The sequence below is a fragment of the Giraffa tippelskirchi genome, chromosome X (genome assembly GCF_054371585.1).
Source record: "Giraffa tippelskirchi isolate mGirTip1 chromosome X, T2T-mGirTip1v1.2.pri, whole genome shotgun sequence".
Lineage (NCBI taxonomy): Eukaryota > Metazoa > Chordata > Mammalia > Artiodactyla > Giraffidae > Giraffa > Giraffa tippelskirchi.
The window spans coordinates 138,974,561-139,000,738 of NC_137289.1; the positions used below are offsets into that span (position 1 = coordinate 138,974,561).

The 26,178-nt window shown below is 40.4% G+C and overlaps 1 protein-coding gene and 1 pseudogene across 2 annotated transcripts in view; one reads left to right on the forward strand and one right to left on the reverse strand.

Annotated features, from left to right (window-relative positions):
• Nucleotides 1-26,178, forward strand: part of RAI2 (retinoic acid induced 2) — a 482,439-nt gene that overhangs the window by 55,863 nt on the left and 400,398 nt on the right. The window lies entirely within an intron of this gene.
• Nucleotides 14,339-15,352, reverse strand: LOC145535778 (E3 ubiquitin-protein ligase makorin-1 pseudogene; annotated as a pseudogene).

Here is a 26,178-nt window from a genome sequence, read left to right on the forward strand (position 1 = left end):
TCTTCTGTGTATTCTTGCCACCTCTTCTTAATATCTTCTGCTTCTGTTAGGTCCATACCATTTCTGTCCTTTATCGAGCCCATCTTTGCATGAAATGTTCCCTTGGTATCTCTAATTTTCTGTAGAGATCTCTAGTCTTTCCCATTCTATTTTTTCCCTCTATTTCTTTGCATTGATCAGTTAGGAAGGCTTTCTTATCTCTCCTTGCTCTTCTTTGGAACTCTGCATTCAAATGGGTATCTCTTTCCTTTTCTCCTTTGCCTTTACCTTCTCTTCTCACGCATTTGTAAGGCCTCCTCAGACAACCATTTTGCCTTTTTGCATTTCTTTTTCTTGGGGATGGTCTTGATCCCTGCCTCCTGAACAGTGTTAGGAGCCTCTGTCCATAGTTCTTCAGGCACCCTGTCTATCAGATCTAATCCCTTGAATCTATTTGTCACTTCTACTGTAGTATCCTAAGGGATTTGATTTATGTCATACCTGAATGGTCAAGTGGTTTTCCCTACTTTATTCAATTTAAGTCTGAATTTGGCAATAAGGAGTTCAGGATCTGAGCCCCAATCAGCTCCCAGTCTTGTTTTTGCTGACTGTATAGAGCATCTCCATCTTTGGCTGCAAAGAATATAATCAATCTGATTTTGGTATTGACCATCTGGTGATGTCCATGTGTAGAGTCTTCTCATGTGTTGTTGGAAGAGGGTGTTTGCTATGACCAGTGCGTTCTCTTGTCAAAACTCTATTAGCCTTTGCCCTGCTTCATTTTGTACTCCAAGGCCAAATTTGCCTGTTACTCCAGGTATCTCTTGACTTCCTACTTTGCATTCCAGTGCCCTATAATGAAAAGGACATCTTTTTTGGGTGTTAGTTCTAGAAGGTCTTGTAGGTCTTCATAGAATCATTCAGCTTCAGCTTCTTCAGTATTACTGATTGGGTCATAGACTTGGATTACTATGATATTATGTGGCTTAGCAGACTAAAACTTATTTTTTGTTTAGACTAAGCCACTGTGATATTAGTGGCTTAACAGACTAACACTTATTTCTTGCCTTCATAACTGCACGGAGAGTTCCTGGTCAGCAGACAGTGTTCCATGCAGTTATTCAGGGACCCAGGCTCCTTCTATCTTGTGTCTCTGCTGTCCTGTAAGGCATAAGACACCACCACTTAACCTTGTTCATCTAGCTCACAACCACATGAAAGAAAAGGTAGAGAAGACACACTTGCTTCCCAATGACCTGAGCTCAGAAGAAGCATACATCACAGCTGGTTACTTTCTTTTGTCAAAAACTAGCCGTATGGCTCTACCTAGATGTTGGAAATATAGTATCTGGCTGAGAAGTGATTTTCTAGGAACCTTTTTATACCATGCAAGCAAATGAATGAATTTTATCATATGGCTAGCTGTCTCTGCTATATTCACTAAGAAAATTTTCAGATATATAATTCATGGAGTTGATAAGACATTGGTATAACAGAGTTTATCAGCCTTGTCACTACTGACATTTTGGATTGAATAATTCTCTGTTGCAGGGGCCTTTCCCATACATTTAAAGTTGTTTAGCAGCATCTCTGGACTCTCCTCTTTAGATACCAGTAGCATCCCCCTAGTTGTTGCTGTTTTTTATTCATTGCCTTTGTCCTTTGTTTGTTTGATCTTGTACTTTTTCTGTCTTCTCTTGTTTTAATTGAGCATTTTCTATGATTCCATTTTCTCTCTTCTCTTAGCATATCATTTGTACTTCTTTTTTTATAACTTCTACTTAGTGATTGGTCTAGAGTTTTCAACATATACAACTATTCCACATCAACTTTCAAATAACCCTGTACCACTTCACAGTAGTATAAGTAAGTACCTTCTAACAGAGTATTCACAGTTCCTCCCTCCCATCCCTTATAACCTTGCAGTCACTCATTTCATTTATTTGTGAGCTATATTTGCTGAATACATTGCTGCTTACAGTTGTTATGAGCTGTTGTGTATTAGGTTAATTAACAGTTAGAAAAATAAAAATATTTTATTTTACCTTTATTCCTTCTATTGTACTCTTCTTTATGTAGTTTTGCCTTTCTGAGCTATATCACTTTTCTTCTTTTAGAAGAAATTTTTTTTAACATTTCTTACAAGGTAGGTCTACTGGCAATAAACTCCATCAATTTCTTTTTTGTAATATTTATTTATTTTTATTTTTGGCTGTGCTGTCTTCGTTGCTCTGTGGGCTTTTCTCTAGTTGCGGTGCATGGGCTTCTCATTACAGTGGCTTCTCTTGTTGAGGAGCACAGGTTCTAGGTTCAGGTTTCAGTAGTTGCGGCACATGGGCTCAATAGTTGCAGCTCCTGGGCTTTAGAACGCTGGCTCAGTAACTGTGGTGCACAGGCTTAGTTGTTCTGAGGCATGTGGGATCTTCCCAGACCAGGAATCAAATCTATGTCTCGTGCATTGGCAGATGGATTCTTGACCACTAAGCCACCAGGGAAGCCTCCTCAGTTTTTGTTTGTCTAAGAAATTCTTTAGTTCTCCTTCACTTTTAAAGAATAATTTGACTGGATACATAATTGTAAGTTGGTGGGTTTTTTCTTTAAACACTTTAAATGTTTCACTCCAATTTCTTTGCTTGCATGATTTCTGAAGAGAAATCTGTTGTGAATTTTAACTTTCCCCCTCTATAGGTGAAGTGTTTTATTTCTTTGTCTTCTTTCAATATTTTTCTCTGTGTCTTTGACTTTCTGCAGTTTAAATACAATATGTCTAGGTATAGATTTTTTAATATTTGTCTTTTTGGGTGTTCTCTGAGCTTCTTGAATCTGTGGTTTGGTGTCTGTCATTAATTTTGGAAAATTCTCAGTCATTATTATTTCAAATATTTCTTCTCTTTCTACTCCATCTGATATTTCTATTATGCATATATGACACTTTTGTAATTATCCCATAGTTCTTGAATATTATGCTCTTTTAATTTTTTTCTCTTTGTATTTCAGTTTTAGAAGTTTCTATTAACGTATCACTGATTCATTCCTCAGTAATATCTAATCTGTTGCTGAGCCCATCAAAGACATTCTTTATTTCTGTTAGTGTTTTTGATTTCCAGCATTTCCTTTTGATTCCCAGAATTTCTGTCTCTCTGCTTACATTTCCATCTGATTTTGCATGTTATCCACTTTTGCCATTAGAGCCTTTAGTATATTAATCATAGTTGCTTTAAATTCCCTGTCTGATAATTGCAAAATCTCTGCCATATCTGAGTCTGATTCTGATGCTTGGTTTATCTTGTAGACTTTTTTTTGTCTTTTGGAATACCTTGTAATTATTTGTAGAAAGCCAAACATGATGTAATAAGTAAAAAGAACTGAGGTAACTTGGCCTCTAGTGTGAGGTTTTATGTTTTATCTGGCTAGGAGTTAAGTTGTGCTTATTGTTTGCTGTAGCTGTAGGTATCACAGGCCCCTAAACCATCCTATGTGCTCTTCTCTCATTGTATTCATTGGTCAGCTACATTCAGAGTATCCAAAGCATATAGGGAGGTTCGAGAAGGAGGGGACATATGTATACTTATGGTTGATTCATGTTGTTGTATGGCAGAAATCAACACAACATTGTAAAGCAATTATCCTCCAATTAAAAATAAAATTTAAAAAAGCATATAGAGGATGATAGGCTTATAAGGTAGGGGAACCTGAACCCCCTGAATCATTGCTTAAAGAGAAGCCACCATGGAGAGCCTTTCAACTCAAATACCTGCAATGAATTTCGTGTGAATGAGAAATAATCTCTATTAGAATTTGGAATTAATTCATTTCTGTAGCATAGTGTAGTTTAACCTGAATAATTCAGGAGCTCAAAACATTTGATATTAAAGAATAGAGTGACCCTAGAAATTTGGAAGACTTGAGGAAATGTAGGGATAGATATTAGTGTTTATGCCTATCAGTAAACAAAATGCATTTATTCCCATTACTTTAAAATGATGTATTATAATAATTCTAATTGCAGAAAACCATATAGGCAAAATGATAAAGTCCTTCAACAGTCTCACAGTTCTGCAGCATCTACCTGAGGCTCTAATGTGTCAGCTAGGCACCCAAGAGTCAAGATAACTATAAAGTGGGGCCCAGCCTACTTCCCTACAGTCTGATTCTGATAATGCTGACCAGTACATTCTTTTCCAAGGTAGGAGTCAGAAGAAATTTTCCATTTTGGTTGCTTTTCATAGAAATTGAAGAATGAGATTAAGGGACTCATTCAGCTATATGCAGATAATAAGTCAACTGAATGGCAGATATTAGAAGGAAGTCAAACATGTAGATGTTTAATCCTTCCCATTAATTAGAATAAAAATCCTGTGGAATGTGAAGTGTTGGAGGTCACTGGGTTAAATTAATCCCTGGTTTTTCTTAGACTACTTAAGAGACTTTGGAGTTGCTGTCTTTAAAAATGCAAACTGCATTGCACTATTTACATATTTTATGTGAGAAGTGGCAGGTTTTAATTTTAACTGCATACCAACTTCTCAATTGTTCCCTGAACAGAGTAGAAACTTAGAGAAAATTAGATGGAGGGAAAAAAACTGATAGTAAAACCAGAAACTGAAATGAGTTTAAAGTTCAAATAAAGTGCATTCCAATGTGCTGGAACATTCTATAATCCATGCACATTTGATCAGGAAAACTACATGATCTCTTATAGTGTTTTTTACCTGTCTGAAGAGACTCAAAGCAAGTAAAATTCATTCTAGAAGAAAAAAAATAGATAGACTCATGATATGCACAAAGAGCTAGTTGTAGGGTTTTAAGAATTTCTTCAAATATGATAGTAAACTTTAAGGACAAAAAGGGGTTGATTTTATGTTTTGGCCTTCCTTGGTTTTGTGCTTTGTAATAGTACCTACCTTCTATTTAAATTGTGTGAAGGAATGTTAAATGACAAATGACAGATTAATTTTGAGCCACATACAAAAAAGAAAAAGTCTGAAAGGAAGAATATTCTTTTTCTTTTTTTGACTAAGTTCTTTTGTGTGCAGCTTCATGAATTGAGGTGCCTGACTTTGAGGTGAGGATATACTCTTGTAAAAGCTACCTTATCACTTTTGAGCACACTTTCTTCAGGCAACATTTATAGACATCTGCCTTCTGCTTGCAGTAAGCTCTTTGCCCTCTATCACCAAATATTACATTAGTCAAGATAGGATAGGCTGTACTGCAGTAACAAAACCACCTTTGTGAGTAGGATGAAAACTGCCCTTCTCTTACTGTCAAGAGACTTTCTTTTCAACCAATCCTGCTTTCGCCTTCAAAATGATGTTGTTATTGTTGTTGTTTTTCCTGAGGGCTTCAAGTTCTTATTTTGAACAGTAGTACCTGAGCATCTTCTCTCTGTATTCCATCTTCAGTAGTCCTCAAGGCAATGTGGATGCTCCTGACTGTCCAGATGAGAGTCATGCTAATGAAGTGCAGAAAAGAAAAACCCCAAAGTGAATTTTCATTTTCAGCAATTAGTCCTGAAACACACTGCTTTAATTCTTGGTGTTCACGTGTACTTTTGTGACAAGCTTTTGAGTGCAAAGCACCCAGGCTCAGCTCTATGTCCCCTTGGGCATGTGAGCAGATGTGTATAGGACTGGGGAGTTTTTAAGTCTCTCATTAGGCATTTACTTTCTAATCAAAGACTCTTTCACAAGAAGCTCAAATAAACTGTTAGGGACAGCAATAAGGCACTAAAGTTTGCCAAAAGATATGTCCAACCTGCATGTTAATGTGGTGCCATTTTTTTATAAATATTGAAATGTGTTTTTTTTTTAAATTGGGGTATAGGTGGAAGTATCATGTAAGTTACAGATGTACAACACCTTATGTAAACCCTACAGTCAGGTTTCCTGTGGGTCATTAAATCGTGAGTGTTCCCACAGTGACATGCAAGAGGCAACCTGACCCATTACTTGGGAAGAGACTATGAATCATTTTTAGGTTATGTGTTTTGCATAAGAAATGATCTTACTTTATATTTTTATTTCAGTTTGTAAATTCTACTCTGTAAGAAAAGCCCATTCTTACCTTGTAAGAAAATTCACAGTTTTTAAAGTTTATACTCCATTTATAGATATTATAAAATATTGGCTATATTCTCTGTGTTGTACAGTATATCCTTGTAGCTTATTTATTTTATGCATAATAGTTTGTACCTCTTAACCCCCACTCTTGTTTTGCCCCTCCCATCTTCCCTCGCCTCAATGGTAACCACTGGTTTTCTGTATCTGTGAGTTTGTTTCTTTTTTTTTGTACTGACTAGTTTTATTTTTTAGATTCCACATATGTGTTATCATACAGTATTTGCCATTCTCTCACTTATTTCACTTAGCATAATACTCTTCAAGCCTACCCACGTTGTTGCAGATGGCAAAATTTTATTCTTTTTTATGGCTGAGTAGTTGTTGGAAGAGGGTGTTTGCTATGACTAGTGCATTCTCTTCGCAAAATTCTGTTAGCCTTTGCCCTGGTTCATTTTGTACTCCAAGGCCAAACTTGCCTGTTACTCCAGGTATCTCTTGACTTCCTACTTTTGCATTCTAGTCCCCTATAGTGAAAAGGACATCTCTTTTTGGTATTAGTTCTATAAAGTCTTGTAGGTCTTCATAGAACCATTCAACTTCAGCTTCTTTGGGATTAGTGGTTGGGGCATAGACTTGGATTACTGTGATATTGAATGGTTTGCCTTGGAAATGAACAGAGATCATTCTGTTGTTTTTGAGATTGCACTCAAGTACTGCATTTTGGACTCTTTTGTTGACTATGAGGACTAATACATTTCTTCTAAGGGATTCTTGCCTGCAGTAGTAGATATAATGGTCATCTGAATTAAATTCGCCCATTCTGGTCCATTTTAGTTGACTGATTCCTAAAATGTCAATGTTTACTCTTGCCATCTCCTGTTCGACCACTTCCAGTTTACCTTGATTCATGGATGTAACATTCCAGGTTCCTATTGTATTGTTCTTTACAGCATCGGACTTTGCTTCCATCACCAGTAACATATACAACTGGGCATTGTTTTCACTTTGGCTCAGCCTCTTCATTCCTTCTGGAGCTATTTCTCCACTCTTCTCCAGTAGCATATTGGGCACCTACCAACCTGGGGAGTTCATCTTTCAGTGTCATATCTTTTTGCCTTTTCATACTGTTCATAGGGTTCCCAAGGCAAGAGCCTCCTGAGAAATCTGTATGCAGGTCAAGAAGCAACAGTTAGAACCAGACATGGACCAATGGACTGGTTTCAAATTGGGAAAGGAGTATGTCAAGGCTGTATATTATCACCTTGCTTGTTTAACTTATATGCAGAGTACATCATGAGAAACTCCAGACTGGACGAAGCACAAGCTGGAATCAAGATTGCCGGGAGAAATATCAATAACCTCAGATATGCAGATGACACCACCCTTATGGCAGAAAGTGAAGAGGAACTAAAGAGCCTCTTGATGAAAGTGAAAGAGGAGAGTGAAAAAGCTGGCTTAAAGCTCAACAGTCAGAAAACTAAGATCATGGCATCTGGTCCCATCACTTCATGGCAAATAGATGGGGAAACAATGGAAACAGTGAGAAGACTTTATTTTCTTGGGTTCCAAAATCACTGCAGATGGCAACTGCGGCCATGAAACTAAAAGATGCTTGATCCTTGAAAGAAAACCTATAACAAACCTAGATAGCATACTAAAAAGCAGAGACGTTATTTTACCGACAAAAGTCCGTGTAGTCAAAGCTATGGTTTTCCCAGTAGTCATGTATGAATGTGATAGTTGGACCATAAGGAAAGCTGATTGCTGAAGAATTGATGCTTTTGAATTGTGGTGTTGGAGAAGACTCTTGAGAGTCCCTTGGACTGCAAGGAGATCAAATCAGGCAATCCTAAAGGAAATCAGTCCTGAATATTCATTGGAAGGACTGATGCTGAAGCTCTAATATTTTGGCCATCTGATGTGAAGAACTGACTCATTGGAAAAGACCCTGATGCTGGGAAAGATTGGAGGCAGGAGGAGAAAGGGACAACAGAGGATGAGATGTTTGGATGTCATCACCGACTTGATGGACATGAGTTTGAGCAAGCTCTGGGAGTTGGTGATGGACAGGGAAGCCTGGTATACTGCAGTCCATGGGGTCACAAAGAATTGGACACAGCTGAGCGACTGAACTGAACTGAACTGATGGCTCAGTAGTATTCCCTTGTGTGTGTGTGTGTGTATATATATATATATATATATATCTCACATCTTTGTCCATTCATCTGTTGATGGATGCTTAGGCTGCTTCAAAAAATCTTAACAAGTTATTCAGGAAGCTTGAGGCTAGAATCATTTTCAAGGGAGGGGATTGTAAAAGTTACTTTCTATATCAGAAGGGAAGAGAGTTGTAAATGGCTGCTTTTCACCCTATGGAGAGGCTATTTTCCATACGAACGAGATGCGTAAATTCCTATTATTCCGGGAACTGCCTGCGGTTCCTCTAGCGCCTGCATTCAGGTGCTAATGAGGAACAAAGGATTTATGCAAGACCAAAAACAGCATACAGGAAGCCTCCTGTTAAATGCTACCTTACAATTCCCCCTATTTTATTATATTTGTAAAAAAGGTCCTGACCATTTGAGTTTGTTTAGTATAAACCAATCTTATAGAAAGGCAACGGTAAACAACAAATAAAGTCACCAAGACAAACACCAAAGTTACAGTTTCAGACCCAATGCTGTGAATAATATTTTGAAATCAACCTCGTGGGTTTAGCCCAGATAATTAAACTGCTAGTCGCTCAGCTAAAGTCTCTAGATTAGTGGAAAGAGGCAGACGTTTTTTAACAAGGAGTTCTTTTTGTACATACAGTGAGGCATTATTATGTATGTTTAATAAATGAATTTTGATTTGTACCCAGTTGTAGGTACTATAATTAGATTCAACAGGAGTAACACAATATTGAGTAGAATCCCAATCACAATCAAAAGTGAATCATTTCTTAACAAGTATATAGTTAGCAATTAATACAGGTTACAGAAGGTAAAGTCTTATTAGCATGTAAGTTTCCTATAACAAAAGGAAGTGGAGCACGGGCCTATAAAAAATAGGATTGATTGATTATAGCAAAAGGAATAGTTATTAAAACCACGGCTAGTCCTTGTAAAATGTCCGTTCTAAGTTTCAAGTTTTTCGGTGCTCACAACAGGTTTCCAGGTGTCTCGTAGTTTAGGCCCATTCTGTTTATAGATTTGAAGGTGAAGTGGGGAGATTTTTCTGTCAAGTCACTCAAGAAGTCCTTTGTCATGGTAATAAATTCTTTCCCTAAGGTTTTTGTAGTGTAACCATGGTTCACAATTCAAGCAAAGTCTTTTTTGGGAGGCAGGGCGAAAGACCAAGTTTGTTGAAATTCTGTTGGTCCCATGCACAAAGGAAGGACTTCATAACCTAGAGAAATATTAATTAGTTTTTTCTTCTACTTTAGGGTGTGAGGGCCCTTTAATGCTCTAGGGAGAAGGCATATGTATAGAGTCATTAGTATAAACAATTGATCTTCTCTCCTGTCCATTTTACCACCTGTAGTAAAAAGGGGGTTGGGTATGAATAATTAATTTGCCTCGGGCGAGGGGGAGGCACAGGCGACCAAGCTAAGCATGGCGAGGAAAATGTTTTCTGGATTCTGCAGCATTCCCTGTCGAGAGACCAGATTTTCAGCTCGATTAGTAAGGGTTTTTATTTGTCCCCAAGTGGGGAGGTTATAAGGTTGATGTCGCCAAGGGCGGCGCTTCCTGGAGATCTTTAGAGCCGCCATGGCCCATATTGGAATTTCTTCCTCCTGGGGTTTTTGTTGTTTCATCTCTGTTTTGAAGGCTGGGGGCCCCCTTGAGTCGAATTTTCCGAAGAGGAAGCTATGTGAGTTTGTTGGATCCATCTGAGGAGATATAAACATACCCCTTTCCCTGTAAGATTAGTTTCCCAGATTTCCATTGTTTTGTTAACCCGTGTTGGTACCAAATGGGCAGAGGAAGAGAAGTGTCCTTCAATTCCTCAAAATGTTTTTCTGCTCTAGTTATCTCCCTGTGGTAAATTTAAAAAATTTAAAACAAATAAAGCTGTATTCTAGTAAAGTCTTCTTTAGATAGGGGAGACAGTACTGTTCTGTGTATTCCCTCTTTTTAAGTTTTTTTATTTGCAGTTTTAGTGTGCAATGTGCTCGTTCGACTATACCTTGTGCCTGTGGATTATAAGGAATACCTGTAATATGTTTAATAGAGAATGATTGTAAAAATTGTTTAAAGTGCCTAGAAATATAGGCAGGGCCATAGTTCATTAGGTTTCAACCCGCGAGGATTAGTTTCTTGTGTGATGGGTTAAAGATGTAAGAGTCTACAAGTGGAGCATTTTATTAATAATTTTTTTTTTTTTTAGCCTGGCAGTATGTGATTTTCTATAGCTGGTGTAGGGAGCCAGCATTGTTATTTTAGAGAGCATGCTGTTCCTCTGGAGTAGCAAAAGAAATAAGTTTGTCAGCTTGTACATTACCATAAGTCATAGGGCCGGGAAGACAGGAGTGTGCTCGCATATGGGTAATATAAATGGGATAAGTGCGGTTTCTGATTAAGGATTGCAGTTCGAAAAAAAGTTGTTGAATAATAGGTTGATTGGAGTTTATGGTGGAGGTTTCTATATTTTTTAATACAAAAACTGAATATAAGGAATCAGACACTATATTAATGGGGTAAGGATGCAGGCAAATGACTTGAATAAGAGCATACAATTCATTTTGTAGAGCAGAATGAAATTTAGTATGAAAGACTTTATATTCCTTAAGAGACCAGAATGAGGCTTTGGCACTTTTAGTCCCATCTATATAAAAAACCTCAGCTTGCGGTATAGGCTGTGAGCTGATAACGTGGGAAATAATAAATTTAATATTTTTGAAGAAATTTTACAGCTTACCAGAAGGATAATGAAATGAAATTTCTCCAAAACATTTTAGAAAAGCTACTTGGAAATCGGTAGAAATTTGTAATGCATTCTCAAATTGAGATTTATTGATTGGTATTATAATTTTATGAGGATCAGAGCCAATTAGAGTTTTAGTCCTATTTTTACCATTGATAATGATTAGAGCTATTAAATCAAGATAGGGGGTAAGTGACTTTATTCCCCTAAAATGAGTATAGATCCATTCTATTGGGTGCTCTTGTTGAGCAAGAAGTCTTGTGGAAGAATGGAGAGAGGGGAGTATAAATAAATCTAGTCTGATGTGAGTAAGAAACTGTTGTTGTAATTTCTTTTGTACTAAATAGAGTTCCTCTCATGCCTTTTGAGAAAGCGAACGAGGGCTATTTAAATCAGGATCTCCTTTTAAAGTATTAAATAGGTTATTTAATTGGTAATTAGCAATGCCTAAAGAAGGTCTAATCTAATTTATATCACCTAAGGGCTTTAGCTACGTAGTATTGACACATGGAACAAGATCTTTTAATATGTTTTAATTCCAGTTGTGTATCTATAAGTTCTTTAGCCACCTGTAATTTCTTTTTTTGTGAGGGGTCACTGCTCTGTCTAAATAGGCTCATCATTTTTTTTGAAGTTATTTTAATAATTGCATTGTTTGTTAAATGAGCAGTGGCCCCTAGGAAAAATGTGGAATGTGAATTTGAGTCTGTCATTGCATAAGAAAGTCTCTCCCTATTAAATTAAGGGGTGCATCTATCACATAAGGTTTTAATGTTGCAGGTTGGCCTTCTGGTCCCTCACATGGATATATTTGAGTACTAAGATAAACCTCCTGTACTTTAGTTTGAGAAATTCCTGCAATTTGGCAAGAAATTTTTTGTATAGGCCAAGATTTGGGCCATAAATATTTGGAAATAATAATAATATTAGACCCAGTGTTGAGGAGACCAGAAAATTTTTTACCATTAATTTTGATATTTATATTTGGTCGGGCAAATTCAGATATTAATGAAGTCCACAAGGATTGTTTTTGATCCATGCTGCTGAATCTGCCCATCCGTACATCTTTAGAGGAGTTAATAGAAAGGTAAGGTAAAAGAAATAATTGGGCAATTTTGTCCCCCTTTTTGAATTGCCATAAAATCTGGGATGACATCGTAATTTGAATTTCTCCCCTATAATCTGAATCAATTACTCCAGGGTGAACAGTAATTCCTTTAGAAGTCAAACTAGAGCGGCCAAGTAAAAGACTGAAAGTTTGTGGGGGCAGGGCTTCAAACAGTCTGGTAGGTATTCGAGAGGGGACTGTTTGAGGGTTTGAGGGAAAAGATGGAATTTGTCCCTGGTTATTGTTGGAGGTGACCTGGGGGGGTCGGTCCCCTGCTTGGAGTTTTTCGGAATAAGTTTCCCTTTAATGTCAAATTTAGATTTACAATCTTTGGCCCAATGCATTCCTCTACGGCAGTGAGGGCAGATTTTGGGAGGTTTTTTATTAGCCTTCTTAGGGCAATCCCTTTTTAAATGGCTTTTATCTCCACATGTAAAACATCCTTCATTTCCCTTTTTAAGGGCAGCAACCATTGTTTCAGCTAGCAATTGCATCTTTTGAATTTCTGATCCTAGATTGCAACAAGCCTTCAAATAATCTATAATAGTCCCTGCCTCCCTAATAGGAGCTATGGCCTTTTGGCATTCCTGATTTGCATTCTCATAAGCAAGTAGTTTCTCTAGTTGTCTTTTAGCTTCTTCTCCGATTACAGTACGGGAAATAGCAGTTTGTAATCTAGCTAAAAAATCAGCATACGTTTCATTAGGTCCTTGCAATATTTTAGTGTAGCTACCTGTAGGCTCCCCTTGAGGAGTAATTCGTTCCCAAGCCTTAAGGGCCACTGTTTTTACTTGTTCATGCAACAAAGGAGGGCACTGTATTTGAGAATGTGGGCCGTACATAGTTATAGCCTTTTTTATTTGTTGCATATGATAAAAGTTAATAGCCTTATATTGAGGTATTACAGGCCCTTGAGCATCAGGGTTTTTTAAAACTGGAAAAATGGAAAAACCATCGGCTTCAGAGACCTGTGATTGTAAAACCATTAATTTAGAAAGCCTCTGTCGTGAAGGAGAGTGGGCAGGTAGCAAATTTTTACAATTAAGAGTATGTGGTAAAAACTCATCATTGTTATTTAGAAAGGTGTTAATTTTAATGTCAAAAGGTGTCCTAGAGGAGTTGTCGCCAGAATCATTAGGTTTTAGCAAAGGAGAGGCTTTTAGATTTGTGTCTGCTGGCAGATGGGGAGCACTTGGAACAATCTGGGGAGGGTTTGTAAATATATTATGTTGTTCCAATTGGGCCTTTTGTAAGGTTTTATCATTTAGTTTATATTTATGTAATAAGTGTTCTGCCTGTTGTTGAATATCAGGAGGGCCAGGATTACCTTGAAGTGGCAGAATCATAGTTTCAGTAGGAGCCCATAAAGGCCAGAAATCTGTAGGAATGTTTTTTCCCTTTCTGGCGGCTTGTTTAACATTCTTTTTGACCTGGTGCCAAATTTCTAAATCAATATCGCTTTCCTCAGGGAACCAAGGGTTACATTCAACCACTGTTTGAAGGCCAGCCTCTATTTCCTGGCCTGAAACTGAAAATCCCTGAGCTTTAAATAAGTGATAAAGTAACAATAAGTGATAAAGTAAAGTAAAAAAGCGATTGGGCTTTCCCGCCATTATATTTACATCTTTAGTATTTACCAGCCTGAATAGGCTCGCTGTTATACCCATGTCTTTAGTACTTACCTGCTTCAATAAGCTTCCGGGGTCATTCTGCCCAACCTGCCACGTATTCCAAGTCCCTATTCTGGCACGCCAATTGTTGTGGTCCTTTAATGGAAAGGAACTTGGGGGTACAGAGGTGACTGATAAGAAAGTGAAGGAAGAAAGAAAAGAGGCTGAGCAGCCTGAAGGGGACAGAGAGAGAAAGAGAGAGAGAGAGCGCGAATGAAATGAGGAAAGACACGGGGACCAGTGTTCTGATGGAACAAAGGCGTTTATTCAACATATCGTGGGCATATATATACTCTCTTACAAGATAGCCTTTTTAGCAGAGACAGGGATAAAAAATTCTTGCAAGTTATTCAGGAAGCTTGAGGCTAGAATAATTTTCAAGGGAGGGGATTGTAAAAGTTGCTTTCCATATCAGAAGGGAAGAGAGTTGTAAATGGCTGCTTTTCACCCTATGGAGAGGCTACTTTCCATACAAACGAGATGCATAAATTCCTATTATTCTGGGAACTGCATGCGGTTCCTCTAGCATCTGCATTCAGGTGCTAATGAGGAACAAAGGATTTATGCAAGACCAAAAACAGCATACAGGAAGCCTCCTGTTAAATGCTACCTTACAGGGCCTGGTATCTGCTTGATGTTCCCACTTTCTGCCTCTCTGGTTCCTCTCCACGGCCATCAGGGTATGCATGCTTGTAAAAACAGTTCCCTCCAAATGGGCAGCTCCCATAGCCTTCATCAAAATACCTGCAGGCCTTGTTGCTCATTGCCTTCTTGTATTTCTGAATGAGTTTCTGCTTCTCTTCTTTCTCCTCCACCCAGTACTCACTTGGAATGACAAAGTTAGATGTGATCTGGCATTCTAGGCAGGACTTTATCATCTTGCTCTCAAATTGCTTAGCACTCCTCCAGTTGCGAATACACTTGAGACAGTAGGTGTGGTTGTGGTTTGAGAGGATCCCGAAGCAGCGCTCGCTGGGGTTGGCTTTCTTGTAGACTGCCTCCATGCAGATGCCACACACCGTGTCCTTGCTGCGCCACACCGCAAATGAGAGCTCCATGTCCTTCTCATGGGCCTTGATGCAGGATTTTATATGCTGTGACCTCTGGGTGGCATCCACGGGATGGAGGACCTGCAGCCTGCACATGTCACATGCATCTCCATGCAGATACTTGCAGTTCTCCCCATAGTGGCAACTCCCCCACCGTGGCATAGGGGCAGACCTGCTTCTTGGTGTCCACCGCGCTTTGCTCCCTCTCCGAGTCTTCCTTGGTCACTGAGCCCTGCAGGGGGTCTTGCCCCGGAACAAACTCGATGGCGTTCACGGTCTTCTGAACTGGCTCCTACAGTTGCAAAGTTTGAATTTCTTGACTCATCCTCGCCCATATTCATTTCAACAGTTGGTCCAACTGATGAGAGACTCGAGGAAGCAGCAAGGGATGACTTTGCTGTTAGATCTGTAGCAGTTGCTTCTTCCTGTTTCAATGGCTTGCTATGTTCATATCTGTAGCGGTCTCCATAAATACAGTACCCTTGCTGAAAATACTTGCACTCTACACCATATGGACCATCAAGAGAGGTTGTGTGAGTAGTGACAGTTGTCTCCTTCCTTACAAACCCCATGCATGAAATACCATCTGGGTTTCTGGTTTGTTTTTCATACCTTTTGTTTCTCAGTCTTCACAGTGATATCCCTTCTTGCCAACCCATCTCTACATCTCTTAGTGTTCCTCCTTTCCATCGAGTCCAAGTTCAATCTGCTTGCTGATGACAGGCCAGTAAATTGAGAGATGAGGTGTTGAGGTCAGGAACAGGAAAGCCAGCAGACTGAGGTGATAGCAGACTAGGTCTCTGAAACACCATCCTACATGTATCTTTTTGAGTTAGTGTTTTTGTTTCTCTAGGGTATATACCAGGAGTGGAATTGCTGGGTCATGTGGCAGATTTAGTTTTTTGAGAAGTGTCCATAGTGTTTTCCACAATGGCTGCACCAATTTACGTTCTCCCCAACAGTGCATGAGGGTTAGGGTTATCCACATCCTCACCAACATTTGTTATTTGTGTTCTTTTTGATGATAGACATTCTAACAGATGTGAAGAGATATCTCATTGTGGTTTTAATTTGCATTTCTCTGATGATTAACAGTGATGTGGATCTTTTCATGTACCTGTTGGCCATCTATGTCTTCTTTGGAAAAATGTCTATTCAGAACTTCTGTCCATTTTTTAATTGGGTCACTTATTTTTTTGATATTGACTTGTGTGAGCTGTTTTGTATATTTTGGATATTGACCCTTTATCAGTCATATCATTACCAAATACTTTCTCCCATTCAGTATGCTGTCTTTTTATTTTGTTGATGGTTTCTTTTGCTGTGCAAGAGCTTTTAAGTCTAATTAGGCCCCATTTGTTTATTTTTGCTTTTATTTCCTTTGCTTTAGGAGATAGATCCAAAAAATTTGCTATGATTTATGCATATTAATGGCGGTGCCATTTTGTTTGTAACTACTGGAATGTGTTGGCTTTTTAAATAGAATTTTATATATAGGTAAGAAATTCAGATCAAATGTTCATACAGATCAACTTGAAAATTATTGCTTTGGGACTTCCCTGGTGACCCAGTGGCTAAGACTCCATGCTCCCAATGCAGGGTGCCTGGGTTCGATCCCTGGTCAGGGAACTAGGATCCTATATGCCACAAGTAAGACCTGGTACAGCCAAATAAATTCATTAAATAAATAAAAAGAATTAAAAAAAGAAAATCATTGCTTTATTAATTAGTTGATAAGGCTCTGTGTAAAATCCTGATGTTGTGAACACATGATAGGGAAGCTTTGATGGAACAGGAAAGGACGAGCAAAGGGCTCAGAAAGTTCTTAGTTCTGAAAAGTTCCATTTATCTTTGGGGGAATGCAGGACAATGGAAGATGAATCCTGTGAGACCAAAAAGACCTGTTTAGCAAACTAGTGACATTTTCTTCCCAGAAAGTACACAGCTTATATATTAACTAGCAGTTGTTCTTGAATAAACTTTTAACTTTAGTACTATTGTTGCCTTGACTGTGGGTGAGGCAGGAAGGTACCCAGACCATCAAGGCTGTGTCACAGAGTCTGGTACAAGGAGAAGAGTAGCAGAGGGAGGAACTGGGGAGAAAATAAAGGGGACTGGGAGGAGGCAGCATGGCAGAACCCTTGGGGCATTCTCATGAGTGCAGCTTCAGAGGGATGGGGTCCATCTGTGAACACAGAGTCTTACTCCCAGGGTCCTAGTCACTGAGGTCAGAGGAGGTCCAAGCTGCAACCACAAGTTTTTGTGCCTCTGGGCCTGGAATACTTCCTGAAGAGAAGCCAGAATGCCAGAGTACAGTTTCAAAGACTGGGAAGCTGGAAGCCAGAGACCACTCCCAAAGGAAAAGCCCCCTTGTCTCAAAAGGAGAAAGGAAGACAATGAGTACCTGTCTGTTATGGTCTCAGTCTTTGTGTCCACGTGCATGCTAGGTTCCTTCAGTCATGTCTGACTCTTTGCAACCCCATGGACTGTAGCCTGCTAGGCTCCTCTGTCCATGGGGACTCTGCAGGCAAGAATACTAGAGTGGGTTGCCATGCCCTCCTCCAGAGGATCTTCCCAACCCAGGGATCCAACCCGTGTCTCTTATGTCTCCTGCACTGACAGGCGAGTTATTTAATACTACTAGTGCCACCTGCCCCCCACCCCATCACCATATAATGGAAGCCATAACCATCAATGTGATGGTATTAGGAGGTGGGGCCTTTGGGAAGAGCAAAGCCCTTATGAATGAGATTAGTGCCTTTATAAAAGAGGCTGCAGAAACCCTCCTTGCCTCTTCCAACTTGTGAAGACATAGAAGATGGCCATTTGTGAATTAGGAAGTGGGCTCTCAACAGACACTGAATCTGCCGGTACCTTGATCTTGGACTTCTCAGCCTCCACAACTGTGAGAAATAAATTTATGTTTATAAGCCATACAGTCTCTGGTGTTTTGTTATATCAGCCTGAGTGGACTAAGACACCATCTATAGGACAGAGTTTAACTCTTTGTCCCCTGTTCCATCTCTACCTCTAGTGCTGGGAAAATGAGGTTGTGATGTGACCTTTGGACACTGGGACCTGGCCTTCCACTGACAGAAGTGGTACTGAATTTTCAGTTTCAAAGTTCTGCTGGGTTGATTCTTAGAGACCCTTTCCTGTCACTGAAATCCTTTGACAAGGCAGCTCAGCACCAATACCCTCACACACAACCCAAGAATGCATATGGTTCTCAGCAGCTGAGAGAGTTCCATTGATCTGATGAGGCCTCTGCTCTCACACAGCCCTCCCTGCACATGCCCAGACAGTCCAGCTCATTAAGCTTGCAGCCTGGTAGGTGCCCAGTGGAGGCCCCTTTCCCATCCTCCAGACCCTCCACCCCAAGCTACTCTCTGCAGAAAGGGGACCCTGCAGTGAAGCATTTTGGCAAATGTGTGTTTGTGAATGCAGATGCATCATGGGTGATAGGAAAGGGAGAAAGAGAAACTAATGGACTGATTGGGACAGATGAACCAAGAAAGAGGGAAGTGGGGACACATGCGGGACGTGTGAGTGAGAGAGTAAGTGAGAGAGAGAGTGAGGTGAGGGAGAGCACAGGGCATTATGAGTAGAGATAAAGATGAGTAGTAGTGTGGGGAGCCATGGAAGTGACCTAACAGATGCTGCTAGAAGAGGGGCTGGGACAAGGTGGCCAGGTCCTGGGAGTGGTCTAGAGGTGGGAGAGAGAGATTAAAGATCTATTGGGGTGGAGACTGTTGGCATTTACCTCATGGTTTCACAAGCTCCTCAGGGCACAGGCTGCACTTTGGGAACATTCTTTTCCTTTTATCCCCCTTCACGGCTTTTGCTGACTATTTAACTACTTCTTACCTGATAAGAGCAAATCTGGGAGTTGAGAGGGCTCTCTTGTGGTATGATCTGCCCCACCCTGAAGAGCTGCTGCTGGGGCCTGACTGTGTGGGAGCCCCGGCTGAGGGCTGCCCAGCCAAGAAGCAGAAACCAGACAGGTCTTGCTTTTTAAATTTTTGCACACAATAAAAACAACTCTTTTTTTTTTTACATGTTCTTGTTCACTGTTCACTATTCTCACCTGCTTATTCTTCAATGTAAACTCTAGAATCAATTTGTCAAGCTAAAAACATTACAGTGAGGTCTTCATTGTAATTGTGTCAAAGCAATACATTACTGCTTTTCATTAAAATTGAATTTGAGCCTAAAATAATAAAGAACTTTTTTAGTCAGAAAGGACTTATTTTTGCTCATTCATTTATTTTATTACCCAGTAGTATATATCAAAAACTTAGGAAAGTGCTGAAAAAGTGGCCCCATTGTCTAATGACATTTGAGGCAAAGGAAAGAGGAAGAACAGTCCTTGTACTTGCACCACCCACCCTCCTCACCTGGTCCCAATCTCAACCCTAGTGGAGCCAGTTATTTAAAATTTTGATATTATCTTCATCATGAATTTTTGCATTAATTTTAATATAGAAATATTGTACTAAAATATTTATCTTGATTATTGAGTTTTTTGATATCCATTTAAGTTTTACACCTGAGGTGGTGCCTTGCCTGTTTCCCCCATGTCCCCAGTCCATGTGGTACTTAACAGTGGGTGAGAATAGAGAAGGTAAAGGGTTGTAGACTGCTCATGGAGCCAGGATGACTGAGGACCAGGAGTGAGAAACTTTTCTGCTTAACTCCTAAACAGAACTATGCAGCTCTTCTTAACAGGCCTTGTATAAATGTCTGTTCTCTGAAGGGCTGCCCTGGCTACAAGTATGGCAGGCGGCTTGCAGCTGAAGAGGAGAATGATACAATTCAAGCATTGCCACCTCCAAAGGGTCCTGGTATGGGAGCCATGAGCCACATGAGGCTCTTAAGCCCTTGAAATGTGGTTAGTCCGAATTGTGATCCGCCATAAACATTAAGTTTGCACTGGACTTTGAAGACTCAGTATATGAAAAAAGATCGTATATATTATTCAAAACTGATTGCCTGTTGAAAAGATAATATTTTTGGATACATTAGGTTGAATAAAATGTATTACTAAAATAAATCTCACCCTTTTCGCTTTTATTAATGTGGGAACTAGCAAAATGTAAATTTCATGTGTGGCATGTGTTTGTGTCTCATCCTATTTGTGTTGGAACAGCACTGGTCTGGGTGGTAGCAGGAATGTGTCCTTGAACATATGCAGGGGCCCTGATCACATGGCCCCTGGGAATTTTATCACCCTTTTAGGCGCTTCCTCTAACCTCTTCTGTCTCACAGGATGCTCACTATGTAACCTGTATTAAGAGGTCACCAGCTCAGCAGATATAAATTGGAGCTCACAGGCAGTCAGAGATAGGACCTGATGTTATGGCAGTAGGGGAGGGCACTGGAGAGTGATGGAAAAGGAAGTGTGGTGGAGATCCTTTTAGACCCAGCATCTTTAAACACATTTCTTGTATTTCAAAAATGCCCCACAATGGATGAGATGCTTACTTTCCCAACCTACTTTGCAGGTAGGGATTAGGGCTCAGCCAGTCAAACACACAGAGGGCAGCATCTGAGGTGATGTGGAAGCAGCCAGTGTTACTGCATGAATCCACAAGGTTGAGGGTGGCAGCAGCAGTAAGGCAGAGATTCAGCATTAATGGGTGGGTGATGCCAGCTGTTATGATGCTGCCCAGGAGGTGGCAGGAGTGTCTCTACCAAACCAGTCCTTGGTGGAATTTGTGGCATTGTTTTTCTTTTTTTTTAAACTACATATCCTTTAAACTGGTTCTCTGGCCTTTCAGAGATTCTCTGTATCCTTCACATTTTTCCTAGCTAGAATGCTGTTATCTGCAATAAAATCCTGGCTGATATACAGTGGTTTCTGCACCTGCTGTATGAAAGTGAAGTGAAAGTGTTAGTCGCTCAGTTGTGTCTGAAGTCGCTAAGTTATGTCTGACTCTTTGCGACCCCATGGACTGTAGCCCACCATCCTCCTCTGTCCATAGGATTCTCCAGGCAAGAATATTGGAGTGGGTTGCCATTTCCTTCCCTAGGGGATCTTCCCAACCCAGAGACTGAAACCAGGTCTCCTGCATTGTAGGCAGATTCTTTACCATCTGAGCCACCAGGGAAGCCCCACTTGCTATATAGTAGTCCCCAAATACCCAAATGGTGCTTTAAGCAGTCACTCTTGCTTGAAGACCTATAAGTACTTTGTGTTTAGCATTGTGATAACAGCTGGAGGGACTCAGAAAAAAATGACCCTTCATTGCCTTGTTCTAATAACTCACACAGGTGATGTGTGATTATTGGCATTCTGGTACCAAGGTCTTCCCAAGGGCAGAGGAAAACAGATTCTGATTTGTCTTTAGCTTAGAGCTGCATTTAACTCTTCAATTTGAATTCTCTAAAATAATTAGCTGCCTGCCTTCTTTTCTGGCAGCTGTTCTCAAATCAACTTTGAGACCAAGGCTACTCTGGACATGCACAGAGTCACAAAATCTCACTTACACCACTTAGTGAGTTTACCACTCTTCCTGCCTCTAGGAAGTTAAATGATGGAGTGTGTGTTGCTCATACAAAGGAGGACATATTTTCAAATCATACACTTATAATTTTGCAAACACCAACTTTAGTGTTTGAGTTCCTCCAAAGCTAGACTCTGAGATGAGGACTTAGATGCAAGTGATTGATTTGGAAGGTGATCCCAGGAAGCACAGGGAGGGAGCAAGGAAAAGAGGGTATGTTGAGGAGAAGGTTATTGCTGTGGCAACTGGGTTCAGTTCTGCTAAGGATTCTCTGAAAGATTGTGTAGAACATAACTCAGAACTGTCCCACCAAGGGGCAAGGAAGTTGGGGTATTTATCTGTCAGCTCTCAGTCCTCACTGAGAGTTACTCATGAGGGTATTAGCTCCCCAGAACTTCTAGTTTGCCCTGCATGGACAGAGACTGCTACTTACTATGGCCAGAGAAAGTCCTCAGGCAGAGAGACCCAGATACATGAGGCTGGGATCTTCCCGTATGTGTGGGAACTGTCCACCAAAGCTGTTGATGACCTTCAGGTGGGCCAAAGGCATACTGGCTATATTGGTTGGCTATATCTAGTTAATAAAACTTTCATCATGTCTTTTTTCTTTCATTCAACATATGTTTTAGAGCACACAGTATGTTTCCAGCATGCATTTTGGCATGGTGATGTAACAGTGAACAAAACAGATGCAAAACCCTCCCATAATAGCTTATTCTAGTGATTGTTCTCAGGAGTATCAAATTCTTCCAACCACAAATACCTAACAGATTTTCAGTAATGTATGCATTCATTGTGGCTCAGCTGGTAAAGAATCTGCCTGCAATGCAGGAGACCTGGGTTCGATCCCTGGGTTGGGAAGATCCCCTGGAGAAGGGAAGGACTACACACTTCAGTATTCTGGCCTGGAGAATTCCATGGACTATACAGTCCATGGGGTTGCAGAGTCGGACACAACTGAGTGACTTTCATAAATAAACATATGCATTCATTTAATATTAGTATTAATACTTGATATTGTACTAATTGGATAAATTGTGGCACTGTTTCTATTATTTTTCTTTGTTAAGAAAATATAATTTCAAAGACTATTGGAGCTTAAAGTGTTCCTAAAATGACTGAGGCATGCAAAGGTGAACTAAACTTTCTGAAAGACATGTAGCAGAACAAGGACCGAAACCTCAGTTTTTTTCACATAAATGCAAAATAGCACCACATTGTCCGAGATTGGTGATTTTTTAAAGCAAAAACCAAAAGGCAGTTTAAGTGCACCTTTATATGTTGGGGTAAGAGTGGAAATTGATGCAAATTTTTTGTAAAACAATTGGCAATAAGCATACGAGCTTTAGAGGTAAACATTCCCATTGACATAATAATTCAGCTTTTAGGGATTTATCTTAAGAAAATAATCAGAAAATTGCAAAAGCTTTATATACAAGAAATATTAATTTAGTCAAAAGAATGTTTTTAAAATAGTGATATGGGAAAATACAATGCTTAGTGATGAAATGAGATTATATAGCTTCATATACTGGGTGTCTCATTTTTTCAGAACGATCCGCATAGAGAATAAAATATAGCAAAGGAGCAGTTATAGCTTCATGGTATGACATGTGGAATATTTGTTTTTTCTTGTAAAATTGCATTTTCTGCAATAGACGTGTGTTAACTTTTATAGTCAGGGGATACAAATCTAAACATTATTTTGCCTTACTTTTCACCTCTAAGCATTTTGCTAAGTGTCAAGGAAGTGTTTAGTGGGTATTTTTGTGTCTCTTGCCTTGAAAAAAAAATCATCCTGTTTTAATCTAGGCCCCGATATTCAGAAGCCTTCCAGCTAGAGTGGCTGTGGAGAGGGTACATTTTGAAATGTCCCTCTGCAGCTTCATCTCCCTTCACTGGAGTGTTTCCCTTCTCCCCATGGACGTCCCATGGACATGGGTCCCTTGTCTGCATCCTGCTAGTAGTGTTTTCCTGCTTTGTGGCTTCTATTCCTTTGTTTCCTTCTTCCCCATCAGCTCCCCCTTCATTGTGTTTCTTTCAGTTCCTCTTATAGAAACTGAATCCCATGCTGCTGCTTTCAGTCTTTCTCCCCTCTTAGTTTTAGCCACAAAGTCTGATGGGGACTTCATCTCATCTTACCTGCTGTGTCTTGCCTTTGGGATTAGACACTTACTATGAAGATGAAAGAAAATGAGACGTCTATTAAATATATCACCTTTGGACTTTCCAGACCCTCCAGCTCTGCCAAACACCATAGGAGCCTTTGGCCCCCTGTGGCAACACTTCCCGAAATGCATGCTCTCTTCCAAAGCAACTGAAGAACACAGACCCCCTACTTTCCCCCAAACAAGGCTGTTGTTTTTATCTCCCAGGTTGCTACCATGTGGGAATGTCGTGGTGTGAGAAAATATCAATACCCAAAATGCAGATCGCACTTGCTTCCCATCAACTATGAAGGGGCCATTAATCATTCTCCACCCTCCCATCCTTCCCCGTCTTTATTACAGAGAAACTGTTCTTGTAATTTCTGGGGAGTATCTGTGGGTGGTGACTAACCTTTGGCATTGTCCATGTGGTATGACAGAAACGGTCTAGTGTCTCCTAGCATCAGCCTGGAGAGTTCAAGGGCATCGGAGGAGGCCCCATGACAAGGTGCAGCCAAGCAGAAGGAAAGGAAGATGTTGGGATGGGAGCAGCCTGAGGCTGGCTCCCTTAGGCCTGGTGTTGATGCATTCTTGCTTCTTTGCTGACTAAAGCTCCGAAGGCATTTGCTTTTTTCGTTCTTGGCTCAGCTGAGTAAAACTATGCTGTCTGGGCAGCATTTATTAGAAAACCCCTGCTCATAGGGGTGCAATAAATATTCTTTTTGGAAAATCTGTGGTACTTATATGGTTGCTACTGTAGTTCAAGCCCAAGAGAGATACCGTGCTATAGCTATTGGGATTCAGTGCTAGAAACAGAAATCCCTTAAAGTATTTAAATAGAAAGGTTTTGAGTTTAGAGAATAAGGTGCTTAGCATATTGTTGGAGTGAAGTGTGAAAGTCGCTCAGTTGTGTCCGAATCTTTGTGACCCCATGGACTGTACCTGGCAGGCTCCTCCACCCATGGAATTCTCCAGGCCAGAATACTGGAGTGGGTAGCCGTTCCCTTCTCCAGGGGATCTTCCCAACCCAGGGATCAAACCCAGGTTTCCCACATTGCAGGCGGATTCTTTACTGTCTGAGCCATCAGGGATGTCGGGCTGGGCAAAGAGGAATGATTGCCAGGGTATCACAGAACTGACTAATCCAAAGAAATCCTACCTCCGTCACGATTAGGAAGGTGGAGGATCAGAGGCTGCTACTGGAATACACTATCCAGGGTCCAGGAAGCCACCATTGGTGCACTTCTTGACACCCCAGAGATGCAAAATAAACATTGGAAATCTGCTCCAGAAACTCCTTATGTTTGCTTCAAGGTATAAAAGCAATAAGATGATGACCTCTGCCTCATGTATTCTTTCCCATTGGTGAAACCTTTTCAAGTACAGAGGCTTAGCTGCAAAGGAGTCTGAGAGATAAAGTATTTAGCTATCTGGATTTTTTAGTACAGTGAGACACAATGGAAGGAGGTGGAAATGGAGGCCAAGTGCCAACAGATCATACCTTATAAACACACATACCTTATAAAATGGCACTGGCCTTAGAGCATGCAGGGGACCCAGTTAGGGATGCCTGAGGGCTCAAGAGGGTCTGAGACCAAGAAAAAGTGGGGTAAACAGAAAACATGGTAGAATCTCTTCAGGGAAGAGAGAAGGTAGAATTCATCACAGAATTGTCCCTGTCTGATTTTTAGCAATACACAAGGAAATAAGGAGACTATACCCCTGCTAGGGAAGTGGCTTGACTTTTGGCTTATGGAAATTGCTGATCATCAGTGTTAAGTGCAGATAACATTATTACCTGGGACATTAATTACGTGGGACATGGAGTGGATCAGAAACAAAGGTATAGTTCTTGGAAGGAGCTGGTGATGGAGTCAGGTCTCTGGCAGCCAACTTCTCTGGCATTTTCCATGCTGTGGAATGGGGTTTAGGGAAAGGCGTAGTGAAATAAGAGTCCTGACAAGACCCAGGCAGAATGAGGCCATGTAAATGGATGGGCTCTTTGGGCCTGATACTGAAAATGAGCCTCTGTATACCAGCACCAAACTGAATCTCAGAGACAGAGTTTGGGGAAAGCAGAAAATAACAGTTTTATTGCTTTGCCAGGCAAAGGGGGCCACAGTGGGCTAATGTCCTCAAAACTGTCCTCAACCTGGGGGAGGGTGGGTTGTGAGAAGTCTTGTAGTCAAGGGGCAGGTTTCCTGACAAGGATCAGGGTGTGTGCAGGGCCTGCATTCATTCAGTCTCGATATCATCTGGCATTTGGTGGTCCTGATGGGTTTTGTGGTTCTTGAGGTTATTAAACTGTGACTTTCTCTCTAAAATGAAGAATGCTTCATTAAGTAATTAATATCTTCCCTTTGCTGGGGATTTTAGTTCTGCAAAAGACCTCAAAAATACTGTTATGAGTATCCCTTGAGGGGGAACCAGAATCCTGCCCCAAGGCCACACTATTGTTTTTTGACTACATCTCCTTTGTCCCCACATCCTCCCTGTTCCCTGATTTGCAACTGTTTGAACCTGCCCTTTGGAACTCACAGAAGGTCATGGAGGCTGAATGAAGCCTATTTCCTACAAACAAGAAACGGGGGACACAAAAAGGGTTTTGTGCCCAGGAGCCCCACAGGGTCCTGCTCGGTTTTAGGCCCAAGTAAGCAGATGAAGAATACTGGGAAGTTGGCTTAATTAGCCCCAGTTCTACATCCCTCCCTGTATCCATGCCCTTTGCCTTGTAATTTTGCATCTTCTC